Source organism: Pan paniscus, chromosome 17, assembly GCF_029289425.2.
Source record: "Pan paniscus chromosome 17, NHGRI_mPanPan1-v2.0_pri, whole genome shotgun sequence".
Classification (NCBI taxonomy): domain Eukaryota; kingdom Metazoa; phylum Chordata; class Mammalia; order Primates; family Hominidae; genus Pan; species Pan paniscus.
This window is the reverse complement of record NC_073266.2, coordinates 51,422,517-51,435,468: the sequence shown is the minus strand read 5'-3', so window position 1 is coordinate 51,435,468 and position 12,952 is coordinate 51,422,517. Positions and strand designations below refer to the sequence as shown.

Sequence of the window (12,952 nt, the reverse complement as noted above, 5' to 3'; positions counted from 1 at the left end):
TCCATCTTCCAGCAGATAAGGGGGCACAGATCATTTGAATTAAATTAAGTATGGAACTGGCTTGATGCTGGGTTTTAGTTCTTATAATAAGCTTTTTTCTCCATATGTTTCCTTCCACTCATAGGGTCTAACCTACTGGTTGTCCCAGCTGAGATCCAGGACTCCTCATAAAAGCTCTTCCTCCCTAATGGTCCTTGGCTTTTTAGTTTAGAACTGAGAGTACAGCAAACACTACTGTATTTTTTTTTCAACAGTTTTCTGTTTGTCTCATTTGTCTTTTGCTCTTGGCAATTTAAGAATATGCAAAGCCTTAAAGGCAAATCCATAGAATGGTGGTCTCACTTCTCTGCTACTACCTTCTCTCTGTAATCTTGACTACTTACATCATTGCTACCATCTTCAATCTGAAATCCATTTTTTCTTCAGTATTTTAAGAGTTCCAAAAGTTCTCTACCTATTAGCAATGTATGTTCATATTCTTCGTCTCTCTTTTCACACCAAAATTGGTGTTTTCCCTGAGGGAAAAAGCTGCTTACAGAATGTTGGTTCACATTTCTCTGATGTCCTTCCCTCAGGGATCTTGGGCTCTCAAGTCCTAGTTCTCTCTTAGCTGTCTGATGCCTTTAAATATATTTTAATCATCTATATTTCAAAATTAGCTTTTCTGGTTATTCTCATTGGGAACATTGGACCGCTCCAATCTATTCCATTATGACTGTATCTACATGCTTGTTATATGATTTCATACGCCTACCTCCCTGTACCAGGAAAAAGTTCTCTCCTAGATTCTCTCGTAGCATTCTGTGTATAATTTTATAAAAATAATTAGCACTTTGAATCATAAAGTCCTATGTTTTTGTCCATCTGTACTATAATACTAGACCATGAGCTTCTAGAAATTAAATACTATCTTATTTTTCTGTCTATTCCTAATACATTGCATATGATTGCTGCTGAATAAATGATTGTTTAATAAATAATTTAAAAGTGTGGGAATAGATTTGTAGATTTCTGGACCAAACAGCCAATTATTTACCTGACAGATACTCCAAAGTTTGTTTTCCTCTATGTTTGTGTTTAAAACATTTTCCTTAACTTCTTTCAGTACTTGTACAGCTTTTTAAAAAAGATTTAAATGTTTAAGCCATCTGGAATTTATTTTGCTGTACAAATAAAGTGAGTTATAATTATCCTTCTTTAGTTGTTTTTTATCTTAGGAAAAAAAAAGACAATGGTGTCAAAGTAAGGGCAATTTACTTTTACTTTTATAGATCAACCATGTATTACTCCATTTGCTAGAATAACATGCTTTTTAACTAAAGGAATATTTTTGAGCATTGTAAACCTATAATGGATTAGTTATTAGACAAATTTCTATTTCTGTCCTGATACTTTAGTATCCTTAGATAGTATTTATTCACTTTGTTTTATTAGATATTAAATTATATAGATGATGTGAGTAAATGCTAGTTAATATGCAGATAAGAACCTTTTTACATATTTAATCCTCATTAGATTTTTACTACTCCCTCTGTGAAGCCTTCCCATATTCCTTAGGAGAGAGTTGGCCACTCTTTTTCCTAGTTGCATGGTGCTTTCTTTGTGGCTCTTTTATGGCCCTTATCAATTTGCATTAAATGTATCTTTTTAAAATTAAAATTTTATCCCTATTTCTACTGCCTTTCTTATTCCAAAATTTGAATTTATTTTCCTCTGAAGCACTAATACTTAAGATACATTCATTTCCCCTGCCTGAAAACACACACACACACTGTCTCACACACTAGCAGGGAGAAACTTCCTTATGGTAGACATTTCTTTCTGTTTGGTTCACTATCATACCCCCAGCACCTAGAGCAGTGTCTGACACATAGACTATGCTGAGTGACTGTATGCTTCCTGCATTAAATTGTGAACTCACTGAAGACAGGCACAGTGGTTCTAAGCCTTTGTATCCCAGCACCTACTACAATATCTAATAAAGCAGATGCTAAATCAATTTTCTAATAAGTGATAACTCATTCTCTTATAAAACTAAAGGAGATGTTATTGTTATTCACAGTCAAAGATAATCCTACTTATGTTGTTTACTTATTGTTTAGCAAATAATTCTTAAACTATAAAAAGTATAAAAGAACATGAAATATTTAAAATTTACTTCATTGATTACTTGAATACATATTTATTTATTGAATTTTATAAACCAATAATAATTATGTAGACAGATTTACATTTTTCTTCTGACACATTTAGAATTCTAAAGTATTGTCTATTCACTTTGCTTTATTAAATATTACAGTCATATAGATTTTATTAAAAATATTTATTTTCATTTATTAAGTATATACCTGATAGCAGACTTTGTATTAAGAACAGGGGAGACAAAGCTGAATAATATTTAGTCCCTGTCTTCAAGGTCCTAAATGACACCTAACATTTACATAGTATTTTCAATATGTCAGGCATTATTATGAGAAATTTATACATATTTACTCCTTGAATTCTCATAAAGGTACTCTTATTATGTCCATTATGATGGTAAGAAAACTGAAGCAGAGAGAGATTAGTAATGCAGTTTGTCATCAGAGTCTGTGTTCAGTGTCTAGCCAAAGTCTAGAGGCTGTATCCAAGCCTTTCCATGAAAGGCGGCTTTTTAGAAAAAAATTGTTCTCAACTCCCCATTTGTTCCCCTTACTATGTAGGCTCCAATATTTCAGTCTTTTTACTCAGAACTGCCTTGGGGTTTATATTTAAAACTTGTTTTGTGAAAAGTGCTGTTTTTCCTACTCTCATTTTCCCTATTTCCCATAAGACATACATATTGTTTTAATTTACCAGATCTGCTGAATATTATGTTGAAAAATTAGGGCTCATAAAAATAATACATGAGAAAAAATTTAAAAACTATAGAATTTCTTGCAGTAGTGATTTCTGGCATTCATATAACCTTAGTTGTTTATAACTCACTTTTAACATCCAAATCTAAGTTGTGGCACACTCACCATAACTACTTAAATAATTTTTTCTACAAACAATATTGTCTTCTTGGGGAAGCTAGACAATATATAATATGATCGATGTCCAGGTAGTCAGTCCTAAAGGAATAGCAGATAGTAACATTATCTATTATAGCAGTAAATTATTTCAACACATTTTTAACTAAGAAATTATTTAGAAATAAATAATTCTGGTTGATTGATTTTGAAAGTAAACCATATGTTGTTTACATGTGTTGGCATTTATCCAGTTTCCCTGAATATGACAGTGAATTTTTTTTTTCCAAAAAAAGAAAGCCCTTTACTAATTAGATAATAATGAACATAATGAAAACAGGTGCTATAACTTTTTGAATTATGAGAATGCATCTTCAGCGCAAGCTCTGAAAAGAGGATCATGAGGGGAAAATTATCTGCATATATTGTGAAGTGGGTACATATGTATCCTGGAGATATATTCCAAGGCACACATTAGCAAAAATTTAACAGCATTTTTTACTATGATGGAAATAACAAATACAAATCAAAATGAGTTTTAAAATACGCTGTCTCTTTTAAATGAACTACTAAATGTAAATACATGCATTATGTGCAATAATGAGATTCTAGTTAATATCATAAAGCTTTTCAAACGCATTAGGGTGACAAGCAAGAAGTAACTAAAGATAGCCCTATGATTTTCTAGAAGGCCAATGTGGCATTGAATCTGACTAACATATAGATCCTCACACCTCTGAGTGACAGCGACATCCATAAAGTCCTGTTCGCTCTCAGCACTTGAAAGAATAGATGTAGATGATATAGATTCCATTGCTTCAGCCACAAAGGAGAATAATTACAGACAGTGGGGGAAGGGTGGTATGCAGGAATAGATGCTCCTAACATAAAAGGTTGAGAAATAGAAAAGATTACGGGGAAATTAAGGAGTAAAGAGGACAGGTCAGATGACTCCCTGGGTGAGAACCTGAATCAGAGTGATTGAATAAACTGAACCTCTGCTGCTGGGAGGGGAAAACTTTTCCTGCCCTGTATCTTTCCTTCCAATTGAAAAGGATGTACTCGTTTGAATCGCAGTAATGTTTCTGAAGAAAAATGAATGTTCAATGTTCAAAATAGCCAGAACTATTACAGTATACTATCAACTGTTTAAAATATATATTAATGTACGTGTTCATTATTTTCCAGAAAATTTAACTGCCATGTTTGAAAATAACATATGAAATCTGCCCTCCTACAATGTGGCTTGAAACTAGATCTCTTCTGCTGTGGCACAGGCACTTAAATTCCGCTTATCATTATTTCTCTAAATGATTAGCAGTTATTGTGATTATTCTCTGGATAATATATGTATGCAAAATGTGGCTGCAGGATTTGCTTTTGTTAGCATACCCCTCCCCCACTCTGAAACCTCAAGGCTCCAGACGTTGACGCCGGAGAGAGAAAATGGATGTGTGTGTGTGTGTGTGTGTGTGTGTGTGTGTGTGTGTGTGTGTATCTAACCTTCAAGTTGATACAATGGTGATGATATACAAACAAAAAAAAGGTAAAGCTTCTCCTTGATAGTGCCATTCTCAACTCATTATAATCATTTTTAAAAATCTAAAAGTAAGCAAAATGCTTTTAATTTAAAGGGGGTAGTGTTTTAACAAGCTACACAGAGTATTTAAACTGGAAAATTATTAAAACTGAAAACGGCACTTTTATTAAATAACTCTGTGATCTTCCAGCCATGTTCTTAACCAGTGATCTCCCTGTAGCAAAATGTACGGATAATCAACAACCCAGTCTGACAGTAAACTTGTTGGGAGATTAAATCCTCAAGGAAGGAGCCCATAGCCCTGGAGGAAGACTGAGTGCATGTTTCCCTGAGTCTTTGAAGGCTCATCTCAGTAGTCCCACTGCTAGAATGTGCTCCGTTGTCATAGCAACACCATCTCCTGCTTCATACAGGAAAGATTAGCTCTTACTGTGCAGAGGAGAGAATTTAGGGGAAGTCAGACTAATCCCTGGGTGCACTTCGAGAGAAAGGTTGGACCTCGCCTGAGGGATGCTGGATCTGCAATGATAGAATTGGCCTGCCACAGACATTGGTATTTAAGTTGAAGAGCAGAATTCACAGTAAGTGTCAGCTCCTCCAGAGTAGAATATTGATGAATGAGGTTTGTCTAAGTCTTGTTGAAGACTGTCCCATGAAGCAGTAGAATGACAGGAGTAGAGTCTGATAAATGCCAATGTTTTCCTAGTTCAGTTGTTATTTAAAGGTTTGACCAGATTAGAAACTTGAGGAAAAATTTTAGGTACTTTTGGAATATCCATCTAAAATCTCAGGAGCATGGTAAAATTAGATAAGCGAAAAGAATATATTATATGCTTTTGGCATTTAATTTATTTACCCTAGATTGTTGTGCATTTAAACCTAAAATTCCATCGAGAGAGAAAAAATATTCATGGACAAATCTGTAAGCAAGTTGTGTTTCTTCAACACCAAAAGTGATGAAATTTCATTTTAGGTTTGTAAATGTCCTTTTCTAATTATGCATACATATTTTAAAAATCCATTTAGAAGTATGCAAGTGGTGTGGTTTTTTAGGTCATTATAATATGATGAAAAGGCATTTTTGAGTGAAGAGCAATTAATATAGCTATTCTGTTTGGTGCTGGTACTTCAACTTTTCAGCATAAGGCATGTGCAATGTGTATACCTTTCAGGATTTTTTGTTGATCGCCTCAAATGGATTTTGTTCTGGGGGGATGTCTATGTCTATGTGGGTTTGTTCATTTTCTTTTGCTCTTTGGTTTGTGCTTACACAATTCCTTCCCCAATTCTTATGAAGCATATGATTTTTAGCTTAGAAGCTAGAAACCTTGTATGAATTTTAAATATTTGATATTAGTGTCTATTGTGAAGATATCTAGTCTTTCAAAAACTTAATTACCTCAAAAGACACTTTAATCCACATACAAAATTGAAAAGAATTTTTTAAAACTATGTAGATTTTACATATTATATTAATATATAATCCTTGTGTTTATGACTATCAATGTGTATTCCCCTGAATGTATTTATTTAGTATTTAAAATATTCATGATGAAAATTGTATCAGGCTACATCCATGATACATGATGTTTTTTAATTGTTTCCATCATGTCTATATATTTATAACATATATTTAGAAACTGGGATTGTTTCCCCTGTGTAAAATCCTGCTAGTAATGTACTACACGCTACAAATAACATTACAGTCTATGCTAAATATAGCTATTATCATAAAAACATTTAATTGCCAATTGAAGTGTGCTGTTTTAATTTCTCAGAATAGACAGACTTGGGTGTTGCTGCAAAAACAGAGCACAGATCACACATGCACTTCTTTTCCCTGAAACTTAATGCTAGAAGAGACCATTGGTCCTAGAGTTGAACAGGTATATTAAAATGTTGGATAAAATTATTATCTTCATATGTTAGGAAGTACACACAAAACTAGAAGGGTTATACTTTGCTTAATAGCATTTAGGTTGTAACTATGCAGAACCTGGTACTCTTAAGAAAATGGAGACAAAGCAGGAAGTCAGGGAGTCCCTCTCAATGAATGATCATAAATTATTCCAACAACCTCTTTTTGGTGATTTCTATTAGTAGTTCAGGATAGGACCCTTAAAAATTACAAAAGGAAAGAGGTAATTGTGTTCCTTTTGTCCTCCGCAGAGAACAAACTAAAGTAGCTTATCTCCCTTCATAGATTTTGGATAGCAAGGAGAGAAACCAATGACTTTATTTCAGGAAGAGTGAAACTTAGAGGGTCACTGCAGAAGGCAGTGAGCAGAATTAACAAAATAGGACTAGGAAAGAAAAAGAATAGCTAAGAAAAAAATAGGCACCATTTATTGAGATAGAGTAAAGTACATATACATATATATATATATAATTAAATAGTAAATTTTAAAAATGGTCAGGGCCTTAGCCAATTTACTACCTTAACCAAAGTTTTTCAATAGGTATTCCTAACCAGTTAAAATAAAATTTTATATTTCTTAGAATTCTCCATTCCCTGTCTTCTGTGCTTATGTCTTTTGAAAATATAGTGGTGGCTGACCTAGACACAAATGCTGGCTGTCAACTGAAGACTGGCAGGGATTTGTAATCTGTCTTAGGCAAGTTTTGGTTTGGCCCCGTCTGCTCTTCTAAGGTATTGCTTGGTGAGGACCAGGTCATCCTCCATCGTCAGATTCTCTCTTGAAAGGCAATGCTTCAGGAATCTAGGAAAGAAGTTGATCTATTCTGAACTGGTCTCAGAGTTTGGAATGGCATTTGGAAAGTCCAGGAGTCATTTTAAGAGTAAAAATCTTCAGGTCGCCAAGGTCTTCTGAAAGCTCTGGGATTATTAGGTGATATGGAAATGGTCTGAATTTTTGCATGGGAAACCAGAGTACAGAAAAGGGCAAGAGGAAGGAATGGACAGGAAATTTACAACAGAAACCTCTGCTAGGGAACACTCAACAAACAAACACATGAAACATTAATATATATTTGCATAATGGTATAATGGTCTGTTACATAAACTAAGGATAGTTTCTAAAACTGCCCATTGTGATTGATGGTTGATGTGTGTATTTTAAAATATATTGAAAATAAAAATGTTATTCAGCACAAGAGATAATACTATAATATGAACACGTTTTGTACTTGCTTTTAAAAATCAGATTAATGTTTGATTTGAGCATATTTGATTCAATACTATCATACATTGTTAAGCTAGAAGGGCCACTTTAGAGGACTGTTAAATAGCAACAATTTCTATTTTCTTTCTTAAATTTTGGGATTTATGCTGCCGTGAAAATTTTTTCTCTATATGCTATAAGTTTGACTTCATATGTCTCAGGAAAATTATGTAAGATGCTAAATTTATTTGTTTTCTTAAAGTTGCATGTAAGCAAATTGATAACATGGTGTGTGGGGATAGCCAGAGCAGTTGTTGAAATTAGATTGTAGAAAGAAAAGAATGTCAGACTGGAATATGTTCTTTCGATGACATATACTTTTGAGGGCAGATAGGGGTCAATGGGCATTTGTGAACCAGGAATGAGAAGTAGAAGCAGTGCTCTGTTAAGATATATTTATTCTTCAAATGTTGAGTAAGATGAATAAATGATAGGGGTAATAATTGGGGAAGGCAATTAGGACTAAGAGCCTAAACTAGTATAGAAACACTAGAAATTAAGAGTAGAAAATAAATGGGAAAGAAATCATAGGCATATAATCTATGGAATTTCATTTATTAATTTATTCAACCAAGATTTATTTGGCAGGCCAGGCTCACGGCAGGCAGTGGCTCATGCCTGTTAGCCCAGCACTTTGGGAACCTGTTGCAGAAGGATCACTTGAGGCCAGGAGTTCAAGACCAGCCTGGTCAACAGAGTGAGACTCTGTCTCAAAAAAAATTAATACAAAATAAAAGATGATTAATTTGGCTTCATCCAAATAACAGATGAAAAGATAGATAATAAGAAGGACAGAGCAAAATACTAATGTTCAAGATTTCATAAAAACACTCAGTCTGGTGAGCATGACCAATGGAAAATTGTATTATTTTGTAGTGGGCAGTGTGATAAAGTAAGCACAGAAGATAGTCTTGGCCCATGACTGGGCAGCATTAAAGAAAGAACCTTCAAGACTGAAAGTGCATGGGTGCCATTATAGACATAGGAAAGTCAATAGAAAGAGGGAGTTTTTGAAGAGAGTAGTGGCGGTAATGGGAGGCAGGAATGAATTTGATTTTAGACATCTTAAGTTTGATCTTTAAGTCTTTAAAAGCATATATTGCATTTAATTATAATAGCTAACTTACTCATAATGTAGATCATTTACAAATGTCTGTTTTAGGTTATATTATTGCATAAAATTTCGACGCATCTTTAGCATTCATCGGACTACTCTATATGTTGTTTCCTCTTTAATATTGGTATATAGCATTTAGAGTATATGAAAACTTGTCATGTATTTTTCATTTAAAGTATACAGCTTCTTAGTATAACAAAAAATTGTCTTTTATTACTGGAGTCTGACAGTTCTAAAATTTAATAACTTTTAATTTGGGAAGTTTTATACTTTTGCTCTTGGCATTAATATATGTTAAAAATAAATTTGAGGTAAAGGAAAAAAGTATATATTCAGCTGAGTTTTGGGAAAAGCATTTTGTAGTAATTATCCAATTAGTTAAAGATAAAAGTATTTTATTTTCTTTTTATATGGATAATTGCTATAATTTTGTATCATTGTGGTCCTGAAATGATCATAATTATAATAATTACAATAACAGCATCAACAATTAACAGTTATTTGGTACTTTATAGTTTTTAATTGATGGAGAAATAAAACAATTCTAACAAAAGATCCCTCTGTACCTATTTAAAAGAAAGAGAAATAACACAATTTTTTATAGAGTTAAGTGACGTAAAAGTAACTATGAAGTCTGAACAAAATTTCATACACATACACAGTAAAGTGAGAAGAATGAGCAGTTACAATTTCTCTATCTTCTTGATAGATATGGATGCAACTCTTTTTATTTATCCCATGAGAGAGACCCCTAAGCTAATTCTGGAGGTATACATTTACAGTTTTAATGGTCAGAAGTCCCTAATCTTGAATTAGAAAGTCAAAAGGTTGGGCCTTTTATTCAGGCCTATATGTTTTCGAGATGGCACCCTAAAGAGGAAAACACACTGAAGAGGGTATTATGATGAAGAGGCAACTGCCTCCCTGCTTCAAAGAAAACTTATCCCTTAACCCTTACACTGTGCACCCTTTAATTTACATTATCTCATTGGACTATCACAACACTGTAAGACACATATAATTATTATTATGTCCCAGATTTATGAGTGAGGAAACTGATGCTAAGAAAGATCAAGGAATATTTTTAAAGTGATATAACTAATAAAGAGAGGCTGATTCCAGCTCATTCTGCACCTCACATTGTCATTTCTTATGATGCATTGTAGAGAGTCATTCTTGTATCCTACAAGAATAGGTAAAGAAAAAATTATTTTTATTGTTTTTTCTTGGGTACCTATGTATAACTTTGATCTCTGTAAAAATAAGCAGATTATTGGTCATAGTCTGTTATCTCACAAAAATTCATCCTACTTTAGGAAGAGGAAAATTATAAAGATGATTGGAGCTTTAATAGGAAAACTACTGTCTTAGGATGCAAAAGATTATCCATTCATCCATCTATACATGCATACATACATATTTGCATACATACATTAATTCATTTATTTGTCATTCATTCAATGAGCATTTAATAAGCCCCCACTATGGACCTGCTTTTGCCAAAGCACACTGTAAGTACATGAAGAAAATCATGCACACTGTAAGTACATGAAGAAAATCAGAGGCTTTCTCTCCCTTCAAATACTACCTTCCTTGATGTGGACCAGGTACTGGGCTAGCTACTCTGCAAACATGAACTCATTTATTTGTAACACATGTACTGTAATGTAAATCCTACAGCTACCTCTGTTCTCCTTATAAGGAAACTAAGGCTCAGAGAGATTACGTCCACACCACACAGGTTGTGAATGACAGGACTAAGTTCTGATTTTATGTTTTTCTGACTGCCGAGCTTATGGTCTTAACCGCAATGTGATTCGACCTATTTCCCAAGTGTGAAAAATGTCATGATGAAGATTAGTGCAAGATATAGTGCTGACAGAAAGGAGAATGTGAGGACAATTTGGTAGTGATTGTCTGGGAAGGCTTTAGCACATGAGATTTCTCTTATTTGTAATATGGAGATAACTAGTTCATGGAATTGTCTGGGGAATTAAAGGAAATAACTAATATAAAGGAACTTGCTGCACCGGATGCTTAATAACTGAAAGCATCCACTCATTATCACTTATCTACCAATTTCAGTTTCAATTACTGGTCACATTTCTTTTTCTTGCCTTTCTTCCTTCTTTGGTGTTTCAGAAGCATTTAGTCTATTAATATACATGCTACCTCTCCTACACTTTACTTAAAATTTTGGAATATGATTAAAGATCAACAGACAACTTTTCAACATTTGATCATTCATGTGAATCCACTGGGATTCGTAATTGGGATAGGAATCACGGACATATTCTTCTCAACTTTAGAAAATACCATCATGTTTTCTGGCACAGTTTTATTCTTTACTTGCAGATAGAAAGGGGTTTGGTGGGAGGGATGTCTTCAGAGTTTTTCATCTGGGAAAATGAGCCATCATTACTGGCTAGGGAGCTTGCCTCTTTGTGTATGTAGCCTTATTCAAATATTTGATTGAATGGGTTGCAGAGAAGTGTATGAAAATTAGAGTAAGGAAAAGGCAAAGCGTATAGTCAGCTCTTAAAAGAGTCAATGAGGTCAATATCTGAGCCCAAACATCAGAATTTACTAAAGTATATTCAGAACTTTGTATTTATAGAAAAAAGTCTTCATTTTTTGCTCCTGACTTCATGCCTATGTATAATTTTATATTGCTGCCTGAACCTATATTTTTGTAAATCACATGCATAACTTCATGCAACAGAAAACTGTTTAAAGATTATTATTTTGTGATAGAATAAATTATATCCCATACCTTTTAGTAAAATCTATCTATAGCAATTATAAACTGTAGCCCTGTATAATAAATATTAAGAACAATAATCAACATTACAATATGGCTAAATATGACTTGTAGAAGAAACCCAAGGTGTATTTTAAAGGTAGAATAAGAAATTAACTTTGATTGATACTGTCTGTAACTTCCAACTTTGTTTAATGTCGGTCATCCCAACTACTAAAAGGTTAAAACTTAAAAAGGAAGAAAAAAAAGAAAATCTATAATGCTTTTCTAATGCTTTGAAAGAAGTTTAGAAATTTAGAAAATCCCAGAAGCCAGGGTTTTGTTAAAGAATGCAGCAAATGTGAGTTCACTTCCTAGAAATTGCTTTAAGCATGTAAGAAATTTCAGGGTGATAACAAAGTGGCTTTTTTTTTTTTCATTTTAGCTAATAAGGTCCCCATGGATAACTATTTCCCATATCAGGAAAGAGACATGTGCTTCCCTTAACACCTGCCACATAGAGGAGGATATTAAGGATTTTCTTTGCCTTTAGTTCTTTCCTCTGTTTGCCATTCTTCACAGTAGGGATTGGGGGTAAAGGCCCAAGAATGTGATTTTTTTCACTCAGTTTTTGTTACAATTGCTCATGGCATTGTTCCCAAGTTCTTCTCTTAAGCTGAGAATTTTAACCTTTTACTTTAGCCTTGCTTCTTGTTGACCTCAAGACTTGATTTTCTTAGTGGCTCATCCTGTCTTCAAATTTATATCATAGTTTTTATCATCTCAAGAAAAGTAACAATGCTGGGACTAACATTATTAGTAACTCTCTTATTTTAAATATTTTGGTTCAGAGGAAATAGTAATTGAAAGCAAAATATGTGTTATTGGACCTGCAATAGAAAACTCGATTTATAATCTGGCAAATTTTTTCATTACGTTTTTTCATCCTAGAATATTTTTGATTATCAGACAAAATTATCTGGAGTGTTCCTTGCCAACTTAAATGTTCTCTGCACCCATTTCTAATATTTTGAAGAATAAACACTTCTTTTACTAATTTTACAATTAAAGGACGTGAATGTAAAATATATTTCTGACCAAATTTATATGAACAATTTTCTCATGGGATTGCCCTGAATTCTGGGCTGTATCAATGTCACCAGAGCATATCACACATGGTTCTTTTCGTTGTTTATCCTCCGTGATACCTAAGTTAGAAACACAAGGAGATTCCATTAAATGATACAATTGACTCATTTTTCTTATCCCTGCAGCATAAGGCAGTGGAAAGTACACAGACTTTGGCTTAACATACTATCTCTGTTCGTATCTCAGACTCACATTTCCACAATGGTTTGTGCACCCATGTACTAATGGGCT

General features: G+C 33.5%; 1 protein-coding gene across 10 annotated transcripts in view; it reads left to right on the top strand.

Annotated features, from left to right (window-relative positions):
- NOL4 (nucleolar protein 4) overlaps positions 1-12,952 on the top strand; it is a 381,920-nt gene that overhangs the window by 171,136 nt on the left and 197,832 nt on the right. The window contains exon 1 of one of the 10 annotated variants that reach the window (XM_008955713.3): positions 4,960-5,114. The exons of the other annotated variants lie outside the window; for them this stretch is intronic. The gene's annotated coding sequence lies outside the window, so the exon portion shown is untranslated. Of the gene's footprint in view, positions 1-4,959; positions 5,115-12,952 lie in introns of those variants that run through there. 10 annotated transcript variants of the gene reach the window in all.